Raw genomic sequence first — 19,165 nt, 5'->3', positions numbered from 1 at the left:
ATCCCAGGTGAAATCATTCTCTACAGTCGCAGTGACAAAGACAGCTTGAGCAACATAGATAAGGAACTGCATCCTGGAGATGTCATTGTTGCCACAAACCTTGCTGGGCGTGGCACAGACATAAAAGTCTCCAAACAGGTGAACAACAATGGAGGATTATTAGTCATCCTCTCCTTCCTTTCCGAGAACACGAGAGTGGAACATCAGGCATTTGGCCGAACTGCACGCAAAGGTAAACCTGGATCTGCTCAGGTAATCATGACTACTGATCATCTACAGGAGTCCTTCAGGACAATGTCTTCTCTGGAGGAGGCAAAGAAGACAAGGGACAGACTTGCTGCTGAAAAGGTAAATGTCATGATGAATGATGTCACTGAGATGAAACTACGAGAGGACCTGTTTTCAGAGTACTGCAAGACCCTTCAGGATATTCACAGGGACACAGATGTAGATGAAAGAGGAGCTGTTGTTGCCATCATGAATGAGTTTTGGGGGATTTGGTTGCAAACTAAATCAGAAGAAATTGACCAGTTGAAAAGGAATGAATTAGAAAAGAGCTTGAAGGATGATTTGTCTTGGGCAAAAAGTCAATCTCAAAGCCAGATTTCACCATGTTCCAGCATTTACCACTACATCAAGTTCGGGAATATCGCACTGGATAAAAAACGATGGGTTAACAGCACCAAGCTATTTGAAAAAGCTATGGAGCAAGATGAAAGTTGGGCAGCCATAGCTTTTTACAGTCACGCATACTGCACTATAAAACAGCAGAAGGGAGATTATCTCACTATGGCCAGAGATGATCTCATGAAGGCACAGGAGTCTCTGAAGTACCTCAGTGAGCAAAGCATGGTCTGCCTGCAGTTTGTAAAAATGTCCTCCTCTAACTCAGCCAACACTAACCCAACAAGTCTTGAAAAACAGTTAACAACTAAGTGCAGCATGTTTGGTTATTTCGATAAAAACATCAGTGAGGCTATCAAAAAGCTGGAGGAAATAAAAGAAAGAGGGAGGGATGCCAGAGCCAATAAAGCACCCATGTTCTCCCTGGTGTCTAGTGCTGATGAAGACCTCCAAGTGGAGGCCTATAATATGTACAGTCAAGGTCTGAAATATGTCTTTTCTGTGGAAGAAGAACCTCGTTTTCCATGGGAGGCTCTACTGGTGTTCTGTCTTGGAGTTCTGCAGATTATCGGAGGGGCATTGCTTCTAGCATTTACTTTTGGAACATTTGCTCAAGTCGGCATGGGGCTGATTACCGAAGGAGTATCAGACTGCATCTACGGCATAGAGTCCATGGTGACAGGTGAATTCAGTTGGAAATCGTGGGCTATAGAAAAAGCCATTTCTATTGGTATTTCACTCATTGGGTTTGGAGTTGGAAAGCTGATTGCAAAGAGCTTCAAAGCTGTTAAACCGTTGATTAAGGGATTTGGCAAACAATTGAAGTCAATGCCAAAATTTCTCTCCAGACAGGCTAAAGATGGCCTCAGTGTTGTTACAAAGACAAATATGAAGAATGCAGTGAAAACCACTGCTAAAAAAATGGCAGAAGAAATCACTGCCTATGGATTTGCAAAGGCAGAAGATAAATTAGTAACACAAATACTAAATGACATTAAAAATGAAGTGAAAAAGGGAATTGCTGATGACGTAAAATCCAACATGGACAAAGAGCCCTTGTCTGTATTAGTAGACTCTATTATTCTTTCACACCTTGAGGGTAAACAACAATTTTCTGATCTCCTACAAGATAAGAACAGAAAGAACAAACTTCTGGACATTTTCACAAATTTAAGTAACACGGCATTACAGCCATTTTATGCAGACCTCAGCTGGCAGGAAAAGCTAAACTCATCCATCACCAAAGTGATTGACAGCGCTAAAGCAAATACCAGAGACAATATGCTTGAATTTCTGACAGTCATCCAAATCATCCACATGGGGTCACTGGCAGCTGATGCCATTAGTACAGTGGTCAACCTCTCAAGCAAATTTTTCTTAAGACTTCATGAAGAGTTGAACACATTTAAAAAAGAACGTGGTTCCTCAGAGAAAGTGAAGCAAAATGAGCTATCTGCTTCAGAAACTGAGATGCTAAAAGAATTCAAACAGGATTTAGCCGATACCATCAGTCATATATTGGCCAATGCTTTGGTAGACGTGTTCCACAATAAGTTCTACACTCACATTGTTTCTTATGTGCAGAGCGAAGTAAATGGCGTCATTGGCCGTAATGTAAGGCCTGGTTTAAAGAGTGACAGAACAGAGGAAAAACGCAGAGCTGGACAAAACAACAGATACAATGCATATATGGCAGGAGACCTGAATTCAAAACACAAGCTTGCAGGGGAGTCAGGTAAATGCTCACAGTCACACGCAGAAAAGATCAGGAACCCCACAACGGCAGGTACCCTTCTCGACATCAGAGTCCTGTCTGAAACCACTGGCACTAAGGTTGTCATCCTAACACTGGACAGCCATGGCAAGCTTACCAAGATGCAGGAGCTGAACCCAAGCACTAAACCCACCAGTCAAACTGTGACACTGGTCTATAGACCAAAGAGTGCCCAGTTTCCAGATGGTCATTATGATGTGCAGATCAATAATCAGACAGTGAATGTAACCAGTGAGGGCAAGAGCTGCCTGTTTCGCGCTTTAGCGCGAGGCATGAAACCAGAGGCCAGTGATAAAGAGATCACTTTGGAAGCGGACCGCCTCCGATCTGGGGAGGCCGACACTCTCCTGAGACACCCGGACCAATGGGAGCTTTTTGTCAAGCGCAAAGAGTGGACAGAAGCAATCAGAGGAGGGGATTGGTACATGGCAGAGGGAGCTGCACCAAAAAGAATATGGGACGAAAATATGCTCAGGACAGAGGTTGGAAAAATAGAACGATATAAGGATTGGAAAAAATATGCATTTAATAATCTCGGTATTGGAAAATTCATCAATGCAGACCACCAACCACCAGTGAGTAGCATATTGGAAGCTAGAAAGAGGAACCAGAATAGCAAATTAGCTGAAGCTATGCTTGAAGTGGCAACAAACTCATCCCCGCTAGATACCAGTCCGATTCCTAAAGTGAAAGACCATCATGGCCGTGAACTTCCAACTGTTTATGTGCCACAAGAAATACATCGTGAGTTTCCCAGTACAAAGTCGAAGCCCTTCAGGAAGATCGTAGCTGATGCCATAAGCAAGGATGAGGTTGTAAAGACTTTCAAACTGACTATCCTTGGTGCAAATGTTAGAGTCAATTTAAATAGTGATAAGAACTTCAAAGACTTCCAGAACATCCCACAGAGTCGAACCAGGCTTGCCATTTTTGAAAATAGTTACAAGCAACATTCTATAAACATGGTGCAGACATGGTTAAACCTGCTTCAAAGGAATGGAGTCATGACCGCACAGCATTTCAATACCATTACTACATGGATAATAAACGAGGGCTACAATGATCAAAATGATCCAGATAGGCAGTTAGTCTCCAGTCTCCTATAATGCAAAGGTAATATGGCATGTAAACATGTAAAACAGCAGTGTTTAGAATTTGTGTTTAAAATTGTTAATAAAGGGGTGGGTGGTAAATGAAGTAGTACCAGGGTTCCAAACTTTTTCAGCTTGAGAAATTTGAGAGGGAATCGGATATTCAGAAATGCAACCCGCCTACAACAACCTACAGTAGATTGCGTTCTCTATTCTGAGATTATGCTAAGCATTTAGTTTCTGTATTTGGTTTTCAGGCACAGAAGTTTTTAGTGTCAAATTTAAATCAGTACATTTACAACAGGGCTATTCATATCACAGTCCTCAAGGTCTGACCACTGCTGATTTTCCAGCCTACCCTTATTTGAGGGCCAAATGTGAAGTCACTGGCCAATCAGAATCAGTAATTATTAAACTAACTACATGGAAGAACTGAATACTCAGTCTGGATTTGGAATAATGATCCATGAACATTCTCAACTTGTTTTTAGGCATAAAGGTCATACCCTGCAAATAATAAAAACAAAACCAGACTCAAGGTGTGTTAGAATTCATCAGTCCTGATTCTTGTTTTACAAACTGAAAGACGTATTACTGAGTGTGTGCCACAACATGTGCACTGCTGTGCATGGTCAGCAATGTGCGAGATGCAGGGTACAGACCCTGACCACAAGGTGCATGCCTCATGTTGTACTTTGTGTTAATTAGAAAAAAATAATCCTTTGTTTTCCTGTTATTACTGTGGAAGGATTTCTGAGGGAAATAGATGTGGGGTAGCCTGGGTGGGGGCTTAGTGGGATTCCCTTGTGTTTTAGGCCTTAGGCAAGAAGATCAATGTCTGAACATACTGTCCTTGTGCTGTGCTTAAGCTGCTGCTACAGAGGGTGTTTGCTTGCGACCTTGCCAAGAGAGAGAAGCCTCCTCAGCAGTCTTGCCAGATAAGAAAACATCTGTACAGAGCAAACTGAGCTGCAGGAAGAACTAGTAATAAGCTTAGAGGCTGTTTTAATACATATATTACGTGATTATATTTCATTTAGGGAAATGATGATTCTGTGATATGATTGTAATGAGTGTGTATTACATGTATTAATCATTCATGTGTCAGCAATGTTGAGTCTTAGTCTCTTTGGGGACTGGGGAGATTCGAGTAGTTTTAAAGATGACAAGCCTAGTGTGTGGGTTGGTACAAGGTTTCAGGGTGTGGTGATGTCTCGAGCCGTAAAAAGTGTTGTGCAAAGTGAAGAATGCGGGACATGAGGAAACCATGCAGGCCCTATGAGATGAAGACCTAATCAAACCCACCAACAGAATGGAAGGGAATGTCCATAGGCCTATATTTTTATGATACACTATATAATCTATCCATTTTCTTGGTTTGGGGGTTCACTTACTGGAATGGGGATACTCTGTCAACTCTGAAAATAAATCTTATCTTCTGAAAGAATTGTCAGGTATTTTCTTTGTCAAATTTTGTTCAAAGAGGGGTAACAAAGTGCAAGATTTGTCATATTTCCAGATTATCAATCTAAATGTCTAAATGAATCCACTGGCAAATATAGGAGTTTGTTAAAACTCGAAAGAGTTTACTGGGGTACAGCAGATCAACACTGGAGGATGTTCCCCAGTGAAAGGGGTATAGCGATGCCCAGCTAAGGTTATAATAGTTTTGTATTTTCAAGTTAGTTTTTTTTTTCAATCATATTTGTATTCAATCTGAATTTCAGTTTTGGTTTAGTTTTAGTTAGTTTCCCTAGTGGTTTATTAGTTACATTTTAGTTTTTGTTTCATGTACTTTTTTCCATTTAGTTTTAGTTTATTCTTTTTCCATTTTAGTCATTTTAGTCAGGGACAATAATTGCCATGGATTAGTGAAAAACAATCTATTTATCATTGAAGATACAGTGTTTCTTGTGGATCAAGAAGCTTGGCATGGAGACAGTGTGGGGGGCGGGTAACTACTGGAAGAAATGCATAGATCAGACCCGGGGAGTTTCTAGCTACTGAAAAGATCAGGGGCTAAGTCAAGTTTGCCTGGGGCTTTTTTTTTTTTTTTAAAGACACAAGTTATTATCCTCACACATATAAAGTTCAAGGAATCTGAGGCATTTAGCCATTGACTATTAAATATCACTAGTATAATTTATCATCCAATCACTGGAAAACAAAGATTTTGTTACCAGAGTAAAAAGAGCTGTTTTATACTAAATTGAGTGTAAATTGAGCCTAGCACGTCTGTATCTTAAGTTATACAAAAATTCATGCATAATAACTTATATGCGTAAAGATCATAGGAATCCATTGAATGAACACTTCCCTGAAACTATTTTACAGACAAGTTTGGGCAGGTCAGCATTGTATGAGCCGGATTCTGAACAGGGTGAGCCCCACTTGCCGTATATGCAAATGCGCCTTTATACCACAAAAGAGGTACAGATTAGCCACATAAAGGTTAAAATGCATGGTAATTTCGCATTTACATATATAGGACAGGTGGTATACATCGGTTCAGAAGTGCAACAAGATGTCATTGAATGAGCTCCAGTCAAACATTACACGGTAGAAAACTGTGTGGAAATAGTGATAGAAATATACCGGCTTTCTCTCATCCAGCTATTTTTATACAGATGAATGGAGATGATTCTAACAATCATGCAAAAAAGAATCATGGTCAGTTCAAATAATCGCAATCAGGCGATTATGTAAAAATTGTGACAGGCCTAGTTGTGCATGATGTTGGTCAGGGTATAGGATGGAGTCATAAGCGCTGAGCTGAAGAAGAGCACAGACTCCCGTCTAATTGTGTGGGAGCCAATAATACACATTGTGGCCACACCACCAATACCAGTCTGGCATACTGGCGGCGGAGGAATTTGCCCAGTGCTCTATGCCCAAGAATTGCAAAGACTATTGTTATATTAGGACCGCTACAGCTGCATCTGCCTGACTGCTCTCCTCCAGCCTTTGTGGTGCATGTGTAGGTACAGCGAGGTTCACTCACTCTGCCAAACAGAACAGAACCAGAGTCCCACTTTACACATAGGGTGAAGTCCTTTCCGTTGTCATGTATGGTTAGACTCACCCCTGGCTGCCTGACCATAGAATAAATCTGCCAGAGTAACTCTGAAGGACAGATTCCTTTGACGGCACATAGGATCGGATATAACGTTTCTTCTATTGTAGAGGGTCGTTGTATCAGAGGGACTGGCTGATTCACATCACGTGGCATCAGAATGCACACAACACAGTCTGTGGTAAGGTTAATGGCTCTTGCTGTTAAATTGACATACTGTCAAAAAGAGTTGTGGTGGTGCCCACTGTGGTACAGTTTATTACTTTGCTCTGTTGCCTCCCCCTGTCATCAATGTCATGATCTCTGGGATGGGAGCTGTCACAAGGGCCCAGGGAGCCCTGGCGCATGCTTGCTTCTTCCCTCTCATGTCTGCCATGCAAGGTAGATGGGAGTGAGTGGTGCCTTTCTTGCTTTGTATTGGTGCTCAGAGCACAGACACACCCACACTCATCCAGGCACGTCGTCACCTAATGACTCTCCTCCTCCTGTTGTCCCTGCTGAGCTCTGGTGGTCTCCTGCAGTGCGAAACATGTATCCAGGTGGCCCTCTCACCAACCTTCACAGCTGTCTATGTCGTGAGCAGATCTGGAAGGGTCATAGCCACCACCTGGATCTCCAGTTCTTCCTCCTGAAGTCCTTTACCACAATCCAGTCTCCAGGTCTCAGGTCACGTAGCTTCGCCTGAGCAGTGGCTTGGAGAACTTCATTTACCTGCACATGTACAAGGGATTGAACACAATTGTGTATAGTGTTGCGACATCTCATAACTGCACATACTTGTGGACATTCTGGGTTGGGGTTTAGGTCTGATACCTGTATTAGGGGGTCTGGCAAAAATTATTTCAAACATGCTCATGATAATCTTTGCTCTTACCCAGAACAGTGTTGTCTGAGATCAATGCCCAGACTCTCTGCTACCTGTTTTAAAGCTTGGTTCACAAATGGAGACCCATCGTCACTGCTGATCTTCCCAGGTATTCACCACCATGAAATCATTTCTGTGAGCTGGGCCTTTGCTACTGCTCCTGCATCTTGTTCGGAGTTGGGAAAAGCCTCCACCCACTTAGAAAACATGTCGAGTATCACCAAAAAGTACTACTTATCCTTCTGCAGGTGTCATTTGGGTCTAGCTTTGCTGAGTAATAAGCCACTGGCCTTAACCGTCCCCCGTGATCTTGGAGGAGAACGGAGACCATGCAGTACCCCCTCTCATCCACTTTTTAGACAAAAGGGCCCATGGGGTCTGAAATACCCAGAGTGGGGGTCGTCTCCAACACTAGTTTTAGGTTTGTGAAGGCCTATTCTGCTTCCACATTTCATGTAACCTTATCACATGCTTGTAAGCCTTTCGCATGGATTAAATTACTCAGAGAGGCTTCTAATACCACATAGTTAAGTCTAAATATCCTGCATTATGAACACATGCCAAAAAAGGACATCATCTGTTTCTTAGTTAGCTTTCGAGTTTTTTGAATCACTGTTACTCTGCCTGCATATAATGGTTTACATTATGTGCCAGAAATTTTAGTTTGGTTTCCACAAATTGTACTTCTGACAGGCTGGCTTCGTTTCTGCTCTGCCAAATGGCATAGTAGTGTTCCAGTGTCTTTTTTACATTGCCCCTCGGATGGCGCCGCTAGCTGAAGGTCATCGGCACGTTGTAGGAGTGCCATGCCTGGTGACTGTTATGCCCAGCTCGTCCGATCCTCGTGTGTGCCACGCCCCCCTGACCCTTGTGTGTGCCACGCCCCCTGATCCTCGTGTGTGCCACGCCCCCTGATCCTCGTGTGTGCCACGCCCCCTGACCCTCGTTTGTGCCACACCCCCTGACCCTCGTTTGTGCCACACCCCCTGACCCTCGTGTGTGCCACGCCTCCTGATCCTCATGTGTGCCACGCCCCCTGATCCTCATGTGTGCCATGCCCCCTCATCATCCTCGTGTGCTTCCCTGATGGTGCCCAGCTGTTCCCTGTTATTTTCGGCTTGTTTCATGTATATTAGTCCACGTCTTCCTCAGTTGGGAGTCCGTCATTGATGTTATGTGCGTCGCTGTCTGCCCTGTTTCCCCGAATAAATCCTCGTTTCCTGCAAATCCTGCCTGCTTGCCTTGTCCTTTGCCGCTTCCTGCCTGCTCGACCGCCGTGAATGTTACAGTGACAACCCCAGAGAGCTCAGGCTGTCTTTAAGAGCTTCATTATAAATTGTCGGCAATTTACAGTATCGCTGATGCAGTCTGGTAAACATATAAAATTTGCCCTCAAACTGGAACACAAACCAGTACTGACTGTCTGGGTGTATCGGTACGCTGAAAAACACATTTGCCAGATCAATTACAGAAAAATAAGCACTATTGGGTGGAATCTGAGACAATATTGTATATGGGTTTGGCACGTTTGGGGCTCTTGCTTGTACTGCAGCATTTACTGCTTGCAGATGTTGTACAAAAACCCCAAGATTCTGGTTATCCCGGACTGGTGTGTTTTTTTAACTAGAAAAATGGGAGTTCTAACCAGTGAGTTTTCACATGGCGCTTTTACTCCTGCTTTTAATAATGACTGGAATTCAGGCCTGATTCCCCCTATCGCCTCTGCTTTCAGTGGGTGTCTGGCAGTTTCACTAAAGTCAAACTGCCAGGCTCACTCATCCAATATGCTGTCTTGTCACTTGCAGTCCCTCTGGGGAGCTGATAAGCACTATGCCCAGTTTGCACCTCAAATCTTATGCCGGTAAATGTGATGCCTAACTTACTACAAGTGGAATTTCACAGTAATCTCCAACGACAAATATGTAGTGATTCAAGATATAGTAGTTGCCAGATGTGATGCCTGAAATACTACAAAGAGAATTTGTAGTAGACAAGACAGAAATCAGTATTAATGCTTATAAATAGCTATTTAAATTATGTCCTTTAAAGGAGAGGCAGTTAGAAGGTAATGTGAAGAAAGACTCAGGTATGTTTTCTGTATATGTAATGAATTCCTTCCAACAACTTGTTGATTGCTGCACTTGGGTCACTACAACTACAGTAGATGTAGATGGCAGCCTCTCTCTGCCCACCACCCCAAGGCTGCTCACACTCGATAAGGCTATGAAAGTGTTTGATTGATACTATGGTTGAGATTATGATCACCTGGAGGATCTGCTTTAATGCCATATTGCTTCTGAGGTCTCCTCATTTTATATTGTATGTGCTACACCCTGTAACGGACTTCGCTATTGGTTAACCACAAATTGCTCTAAGTTGCTCAAGTGTGGAGCTCAGAACATATAGTTTCTAGTGAGACTGAGTCTTAGGGGTAATGATACTATTCTGTGGTCATTTTGACGATGACATAATCACCAGCAAACCAAAATTATCAGCGATTTTAAGTCTTGCTGAGTAATGAGGAAACAATTTTACACCAAGTCATAGAACACAGAAGATCTGCACTGAAAAATAATTTTTGAATGAAAGATTTTATTGCTTAATAATCATTCAAAATGAGGCTGTATGCCCCTTTTTACAGTTCAACCAGACTTCAGTGTGTGTCAAAATGAACACGTGGAGAAGTGGCTTGCAGAGGTTAGGCTAAGGTCAGAGGTCACAGTGGGCTGCGTGCTGTGTGAATCCACAGCAGTCGTCCTCCATCAATCCTCTCCTGCCCCTATGACACAGAATCAGAGATGGTAAGACACTTACGATGTATGATGTCATATGACCGTGTCAGCTGATGTAAAGGGAAAATCGGTGACAGCCAATCAGACAGTGGTTCCCATGTGCACCAGCAGGAAGGCCCTGTTCTTCCTTCACTGTCAGATGAAGCCCAGCATACTTCCAACATAATTATCATTAACACATGACTGGTACTCAGTGCTGAAGATCTAAAATATATCATTTTTTTATCATGGTTTGTCCTGCGTTGTGTTTATGGTTCTATATGGGGTTCTGCATAAATACAGAGGCAGTGTGTTAGTTCAGTTTGATTTGGGACATAAGCAGAGATGCACACTAACCCCAAGTGTGAGACTATATGACCATACAGTAGAAACAGTAGATACAGACAGAAGGGAAACAGCCTAAAAGCTGATTAATACTTCTGCGTAGAACCTATGTAGTAGGTAGCCGCATAGCCGCATACCCTACGCTGTGGCCTGACGGTGTAGACCGTCCCAGGAATGTAAGTACAGGTGTCAGGTGAAGGTGTAGGGTGTGCGGCAAGTTACAGCTTAGATTCTACTCAGAGGTATACTGTAAAACTGTCTGAAAGTGAGGACCCCACTCTGTGAAAGGCGGCATGCAGTCAAAGCAATAACTGCAGTCACTCAGGGTCTCTCCCCCCCAGGAGGGTGTGAAATTCACAGCAGGGGGCGTGACGGTGATGCTCCAGGTAACTCACCATTTTTTGTATCTCTGCATGTATATGAAAACAGAGAGGCGCATTCAGAGCAGAGCTGCAGTTACAGTGACCACTGGGATCCACGGGTATAGCTGCGGGCAAACACAGTGAGGCGCAGTGGTGCTTGTGGAGCCACCTGGAGGGAAGGCAAGAGAAGTAAATTAAGGTAGATGCTTTACCACACAAACCCCATCACAACATGGTGACAGGAATCACTAGGGGGCGCTGTTCAGCTGTGGGAGAGGCAGGATTAAACTACATGTGGACGCTGGTATGAGATATTATGACATGATTTTGGCAACATCTCAGTGAAGCACCAGGGTCTTAGAAATGGCTTCCCAATCTTCTCCAGACTAATAGATAAAAACAAGCTTTGTGTTCAGGAAATGATTTTGATCACATCATGATCTGTGTGCTTACAGCCCCCTCTGTTGGTAATAGAATTAATGCAATATCCTCCGGACAATTCTGGTCCAAATCAGGACAAAATATTCAGTCAAGTGAATCAAATGATCTACATTCTTTGATTTTCTTAAATTTGAGGTTTAATAAATGTTTCACCTTTGATGACCATGTGAACAAAATACTGGAAAGAGCAACAAATTCATTGTGAACATCAAATTTAGTGTTGATGTCAATATTCTATTGACAAAAGATATGACCAAACGTGAAAACATGCTTAGTATTAACATACTTTTAGGGTTTATGTCTTTTGTAATTGTTTTATATTTAAAAGTATTTACAATGACAGAAATGGAACGATCAGTAAGATTCAACACCTAATTTATTTGTTTCTTGTTTAGTAATATAAATATATTAGTGTAATATTATTTTGTATTATTATATGTATTTTCATTCATGAGTAAAAAAAACAAGAATGGAAAATAAAACAGAAATGTAAATGTTTTCTAACAATATCTATTATATTTAGGTTTTAAAAATACTGTTTAAAAACTTTTTTGTAATTGTTCCTAAAATATTATTTCATTCTTTTCAATTTTTCCCAGATGAACATGAATGGACTATGCATGTACAGCATATGCATGCATGTAAATATATAGTCTGTGTTACTTGTTTCCCTATTATGGTAACAGAGTTGTATTGTATAACAAAATTAGCAGGAATAAAAGACGTAATACCAGCTATGGGCTGGTGCCCCCTACTGGCTGGTTCCCTGCCTGATGCCTGTAGCCTATAGAGGCATATTACTTTTTTTTCAGGCATTCATGTTTTTCTTTCTGGAAGTAAAAGAAATATTGTTGCAGCTCTTTCAGTGTGAGAGAGTTTGTGCCCCTTTATGCATGCATAAAATAAATTAATAAAATAACTGAAATGACTGAAAATAACTGTCGGTGTGATATTTTTTGGTGTTTTCTCAAACAAAATATTTATTCTCAACTTCAAGTTAATAAGGCACAGTACCCAGAAAAACTGTAGTCCCAGGTACTACAAACTTGATGTACATAGTAAAAATAGGTTTTGACATCTGTCATATTTTTAGTCAAAATTGAAGAATACTTAGTGACTAGCAGTCGAAACCAGAGAACTCCAAGTACTTAACAGTAGTCATCCCAAGACAGATGACTGAGCCTGTGCTCAGACCGCAAGCTGCACTAATAACTGTGTCTAGGTCTCAAAGGAGAGGAGATAGGATATGAAAAGAAGCATTCCGGTGTACTTGTGCAAATGGCAAATGAAGCATTGTTCATTTTAGCGACACGTGTAACTTGATGAGAATCTCATCAAGACCATGACCTCAACAGTCATCTCTGCGTATATGGAATGAAATCCCCTGTATCTCCATGCATAATCAAGTTTGAATCCCCTAATTCCAACATATCTAACAATCTGAGTTCTGTGTTATATGTACAATGCAATAACTTTAGTGATTCTGTGTTCCTTTTTTGTAAAGGATGCATATCTGAAAGTCTGTATATCTGTACTCATTATTTTTTCTTTTCATACTCATTTCACTATTTACTTACAGGAGTCTGGTGTCCCTCTCCAGGCCCAGTCCGCAGCTGGGCTCTGCTCAGTCTGACGTTGTGGGCCTCACCAGTTCAGTGTCAGACTTTGTCCTTGTCGGAACTGGTCTCCTCCAATTAAATTGCCTCATAGGCCGTCGCTGTTGCTTCTCAGCGGGTCTCCTCAGATCTGATTCAGATCGGGTCCGTCTTTTATCGACCCTGCATCTCACCCGCTGTTGGTCTCCTTTTTTAATTGACTGGGTGGTTCCCCTACCCAGTCTACTTCTGACGATTCTTCGTCGAAGCTGATCTCCATCATCTTCCGATCCCGAGCTTGCCGTTTCGTACTGGCTGCTCATCTGCTCTACACTTTCTTTGATGGAGTTTTCAGCTGAACTCTCACTGGGCAGCTCAAGGCTCACTTCAGCCATGCTCACCCTGTCGTTCTGGTCTTGCCTTCTGTTCCTCAGTCTTCTCCAGCAACTGAGGAAAGCGCACTTCTTTTTCGGGCCCTCATCCTGTTTTGGTCTGGGGCCCTGCGCCTTAGCACAACTTAAACCCATACTGACTTTCCTTCTCAGAACTAATGAAACTAGTGGCTGCTTTGAAATAGTCGCAAAGAATGAAATGTGAAGGTGACAGTGTTCTTTATATAGAAAATCTTCTGTGACATCACTGACCAGTCAAAGATGTCATATGCCATTCCGGAATTCAATTCTGTTGTAACATCAAAAAGGGCCCTCCATATAAGGCATCTGTTATTTCATTGGTTATAGCAAAACTGTATGGTTTTAAAAAATATGAAAAATTTATTTATAAAAAAATAACCTCTGTGTCAATATGTGTGTGTGTGCGCAAACGCTAAACTTCTCTTAAGAAAGTCTAAGCCCAACTTTTTCAAAGAATTACTGATTTAAAATATTCATTAAAACTGAGGAAGCAAAACCTCCCAAATGGCATCCAATTGGGAAAGCTGCCTGTAGCGGTCACTACTGTACAACACTCCTGTACTGTAAATCTATATACAGTAGATACTGCATCGGCGAAAAACTGACCAATGGCAAGAGAGAGAAGTGCATTGTAATTGCATTGCTTAAATATTCAGTACAAAAATATTCTACTTCCAAAATTCAGTTCCAAAAGATACATATTTTAAAGTGCATGTTTATAATTCAACCACATGAATTCAGTTCATTTAATTTTGCCTCAAAATAAAGTTCAAAAGAACAAATTCAGTTGAAAATATTCCACGTGTTTTATTCCCATCTTTATTATTCAAGCAGTAACATTCAGTCCTCTTATTTCTGCTTTACAACATTCAGTCCCGTTATTTTCGCTGTTTCAAATACGCTGCCACAATTTCAGTGGTTTAAAATGCGATCCGAAATTCAACCTTCTACATCTGGGACTAGCAGGATGAGCCATAGATTGCCGATGGAGTTCTGGTAAAGCATCTGGTAAATGGCCTACTTCAGAGAGACGGAGCACTCACTCTTTCTTCTGCCTGATGTTAGTATTAATGCTTATAAATAGCTATTTAAATTATGTCCTTTATAGGAGAGGCAGTTAGAAGGTAATGTGAAGAAAGACTCAGGTATGTTTTCTGTATATGTAATGAATTCCTTCCAACAACTTGTTGATTGCTGCACTTGGGTCACTACAACTCCAGTAGATGTAGATGGCAGCCCCCCTCTGCCCACCACCCCAAGGCTGCTCGCACTCGATAAGGCTATGAAAATGTTTGATTGATACTATGGTTGAGATTATGATCACCTGGAGGATCTGCTTTAATGCCATATTGCTTCTGAGGTCTCCTCATTTTATATTGTATGTGCTACACCCTGTAACGGACTTCGCTATTGGTTAACCACAAATTGCTCTAAGTTGCTCAAGTGTGGAGCTCAGAACATATAGTTTCTAGTGAGACTGAGTCTTAGAGGTAATGATACTGTTCTGTGGTCATTTTGAAGATGACATAATCACCAGCCAACCATAATTATCAGCCTTGCGGAGTAATGAGGAAACAATTGTACACCAAGTCATAGAACACAGAAGATTTGCACTGAAAAATAATTTTTGAATGAAAGATTTTATTGCTTAATAATCATTCAAAATGAGGCTGTATGCCCCTTTTTACAGTTCAACCAGACTTCAGTGTGTGTCAAAATGAACACGTGGAGGAGTGGCTTGCAGAGGTTAGGCTAAGGTCAGAGGTCACAGTGGGCTGCGTGCTGTGTGAATCCACAGCAGTCGTCCTCCATCAATCCTCTCCTGCCCCTATGACACAGAATCAGAGATAGTAAGACACTTACGATGTATGATGTCATGTGACTGTGTCATCTGACGTAAAGGGAAAATCAGTGACATAAGCAGAGATGCACACTAACCCTAAGTGTGAGACTATATGACCATCAGACTGTCAGGCAGCTACAGTAGATACAGGCAGAAGGGAAACAGCCTAAAAGCTGATTAATACTTCTGCGTAGAACCTATGTAGTAGGTAGCCGCATAGCCGCATACCCTACGCTGTGGCCTGACGGTGTAGACCGTCCCAGGAATGTAAGTACAGGCGTCAGGTGAAGGTGTAGGGTGTGCGGCAAGTTACAGCTTAGATTCTACTCAGAGGTATAAAACTGTCTGAAAGTGAGGACCCCACTCTGTGAAAGGCGGCATGCAGTCAAAGGAATAACTGCAGTCACTCAGGGTCTCTCCCCCCCAGGAGGGTGTGAAATTCACAGCAGGAGGCGTGACGGTGATGCTCCAGGTGACTCACCATTTTTTGTATCTCTGCATGTATATGAAAACAGAGAGGCGCATGCAGAGCAGAGCTGCAGTTACAGTGACCACTGGGATCCACGGGTATAGCTGCGGGCAAACACAGTGAAGCGCAGTGGCGCTTGTGGAGCCACCTGGAGGGAAGGCAAGAGAAGTAAATTAAGGTAGATGCTTTACCACACAAAACCCATTACAACATGGTGACAGGAATCACTAGGGGGCGCTGTTGAGCTGTGGGAGAGGCAGGATTAAACTACATGTGGACGCTGGTATGAGATATTATGACATGATTTTGGCAACATCTCAGTGAAGCACCAGGGTCTTAGAAATGTTTTCCCAATCTTCTCCAGACTAATAGATAAAAACAAGCTTGGTGTTCAGGAAATGATTTTGATCACATCATGATCTGTGTGCTTACAGCCCCCTCTGTTGGTAATAGAGTTACTGAAATATCCTCCGGACAATTCTGGTCCAAATCAGGACAAAATATTCAATCAAATCAAATGATCTACATACTTTGATTTGGCATTTAATAAATGTTTCACCTTTGATGACCATGCAAACAAATTAATGGAAAGAGCAACGAATTCATTGTGAACATCAAATTTAGTGTTGATGTCAATATTCTATTGACAAAAGATATGACCAAACGTGAAAACATGCTTAGTTTAGTATGTGAAATCATACTTTTAGGGTTTATGTCTTTTGTAATTGTTTTATATTTAAAAGTATTTACAATGACAGAAATGGAACGATCAGTAAGATTCAGCACCTAATTTATTTGTTTCTTGTTTAGTAATATAAATATATTAGTGTAATATTATTTTGTATTATTATATGTATTTTCATTCATGAGTAAAAAAAACAAGAATGGAAAATAAAACAGAAATGTAAATGTTTTCTAACAATATCTATTATATTTAGGTTTTAAAAATACTGTTTAAAAACTTTTTTGTAATTGTTCCTAAAATATTATTTCATTCTTTTCAATTTTTCCCAGATTAACATGAATGGACTATGCATGTACAGCATATGCATGCATGTAAATATATAGTCTGTGTTACTTGTTTCCCTATTATGGTAACAGAGTTGTATTGTATAACAAAATTAGCAGGAATAAAAGACGTAATACCAGCTATGGGCTGGTGCCCCCTACTGTCTGGTTCCCTGCCTGATGCCTGTAGCCTATAGAGGCATATAACTTTTTTTTTAAGGCATTCATGTTTTTCTTTCTGGAAGTAAAAGAAATATTGTTGCAGCTCTTTCAGTGTGAGAGAGTTTGTGCCCCTTCATGCATGCATAAAATAAATTAATAAAATAACTGAAATGACTGAAAATAACTGTCGGTGTGATATTTTTTGGTGTTATCTCAAGCAAAATATTTATTCTCAACTTCACTATAATAAGGCACAGGTACCCAGAAAAACTGTAGTCCCAGGTACTACAAACTTGATGTACATAGTAAAAATAGGTTTTGACATCTGTCATATTTTTAGTCAAAATTGAAGAATACTTAGTGACTAGCAGTCGAAACCAGAGAACTCCAAGTACTTAACAGTAGTCATCCCAAGACAGATGACTGAGCCTGTGCTCAGACCGCAAGCTGCACTAATAACTGTGTCTAGGTCTCAAAGGAGAGGAGATAGGATATGAAAAGAAGCATTCCGGTGTACTTGTGCAAATGGCAAATGAAGCATTGTTCATTTTAGCGACACGTGTAACTTGATGAGAATCTCATCAAGACCATGACCTAAACAGTCATCTCTGCGTATATGGAATGAAATCCCCTGTATCTCCATGGATAATCAAGTTTGAATCCCCTAATTCCAACATATCTAACAATCTGAGTTCTGTGTTATATGTACAATGCAATAACTTTAGTGATTCTGTGTTCTTTTTTGTAAAGGATGCATATCTGAAAGTCTGTATATCTGTACTCATTATTTTTTCTTTTCATACTCATTTCACTATTTACTTACAGGAGTCTGGTGTCCCTCTCCAGGCCCAGTCCGCAGCTGGGCTCTGCTCAGTCTGACGTTGTGGGCCTCACCAGTTCAGTGTCAGACTTTGTCCTTGTCGGAACTGGTCTCCTCCAATTAAATTGCCTCATAGGCCGTCGCTGTTGCTTCTCAGCGGGTCTCCTCAGATCTGATTCAGATCGGGTCCGTCTTTTATCGACCCTGCATCTCACCCGCTGTTGGTCTCCTTTTTTAATTGACTGGGTGGTTCCCCTACCCAGTCTACTTCTGACGATTCTTCGTCGAAGCTGATCTCCATCATCTTCCGATCCCGAGCTTGCCGTTTCGTACTGGCTGCTCATCTGCTCTACACTTTCTTTGATGGAGTTTTCAGCTGAACTCTCACTGGGCAGCTCAAGGCTCACTTCAGCCATGCTCACCCTGTCGTTCTGGTCTTGCCTTCTGTTCCTCAGTCTTCTCCAGCAACTGAGGAAAGCGCACTTCTTTTTCGGGCCCTCATCCTGTTTTGGTCTGGGGCCCTGCGCCTTAGCACAACTTAAACCCATACTGACTTTCCTTCTCAGAACTAATGAAACTAGTGGCTGCTTTGAAATAGTCGCAAAGAATGAAATGTGAAGGTGACAGTGTTCTTTATATAGAAAATCTTCTGTGACATCACTGACCAGTCAATGATGTCATATGCCATTCCGGAATTCAATTCTGTTGTGACATCAAAAAGGGCCCTCCATATAAGGCATCTGTTATTTCATTGGTTATAGCAAAACTGTATGGTTTTAAAAAATATGAAAAATTTATTTATAAAAAAATAACCTCTGTGTCAATGTGTGTGTGTGTGCGCAAACGCTAAACTTCTCTTAAGAAAGTCTAAGCCCAACTTTTTCAAAGAATTACTGATTTAAAATATTCATTAAAACTGAGGAAGCAAAACCTCCCAAATGGCATCCAATTGGGAAAGCTGCCGGTAGCGGTCACTACTGTACAACACTCCTGTACTGTAAATCTATATACAGTAGATACCGCATCGGCGAAAAACTGACCAATGGCAAGAGAGAGAAGTGCATTGTAATTGCATTGCTTAAATATTCAGTACAAAAATATTCTACTTCTTCCAAAAGATACATATTTTAAAGTGCATGTTTATAATTCAACCACATGAATTCAGTTCATTTAATTTTGCCTCAAAATAAAGTTCAAAAGAACAAATTCAGTTGAAAATATTCCACGTGTTTTATTCCCATCTTTATTATTCAAGCAGTAACATTCAGTCCTCTTATTTCTGCTTTACAACATTCAGTCCCGTTATTTTCGCTGTTTCAAATACGCTGCCACAATTTCAGTGGTTTAAAATGCGATCCGAAATTCAACCTTCTACATCCGGGACTAGCAGGATGAGCCATAGATTGCCGATGGAGTTCTGGTAAAGCATCTGGTAAATGGCCTACTTCAGAGAGACGGAGCACTCACTCTTTCTTCTGCCTGATGTTAGTATTAATGCTTATAAATAGC

General features: G+C 41.3%; 3 long non-coding RNA genes across 3 annotated transcripts; 1 reads left to right on the top strand and 2 right to left on the bottom strand.

The window, feature by feature from the left end:
* Window positions 1-9,999: 9,999 nt before the first annotated feature.
* On the bottom strand, window positions 10,000-13,547 carry LOC140583085 (uncharacterized). Its single transcript, XR_011985876.1, has 3 exons — window positions 12,924-13,547; window positions 10,939-11,074; window positions 10,000-10,206 (listed from the first exon to the last, which is right to left on the bottom strand). It is a non-coding gene; the product is annotated as an uncharacterized lncRNA (long non-coding RNA).
* On the top strand, window positions 10,104-12,132 carry LOC140583086 (uncharacterized). Its single transcript, XR_011985877.1, has 3 exons — window positions 10,104-10,228; window positions 10,973-11,104; window positions 11,946-12,132. It is a non-coding gene; the product is annotated as an uncharacterized lncRNA (long non-coding RNA).
* A 1,428-nt stretch (window positions 13,548-14,975) lies between the features above and the next one.
* Window positions 14,976-18,593, bottom strand: LOC140582804 (uncharacterized). The gene is made up of 3 exons (XR_011985587.1): window positions 17,660-18,593; window positions 15,679-15,814; window positions 14,976-15,182 (listed from the first exon to the last, which is right to left on the bottom strand). It is a non-coding gene; the product is annotated as an uncharacterized lncRNA (long non-coding RNA).
* Between the last annotated feature and the right edge of the window lie 572 nt (window positions 18,594-19,165).

Source organism: Paramormyrops kingsleyae, chromosome 25, assembly GCF_048594095.1.
Source record: "Paramormyrops kingsleyae isolate MSU_618 chromosome 25, PKINGS_0.4, whole genome shotgun sequence".
In the NCBI taxonomy this organism is placed as follows: Eukaryota; Metazoa; Chordata; class Actinopteri; order Osteoglossiformes; family Mormyridae; genus Paramormyrops; species Paramormyrops kingsleyae.
The sequence above is the reverse complement of the archived record's forward strand: the minus strand, read 5'-3'. Positions and strand labels throughout refer to the sequence as shown.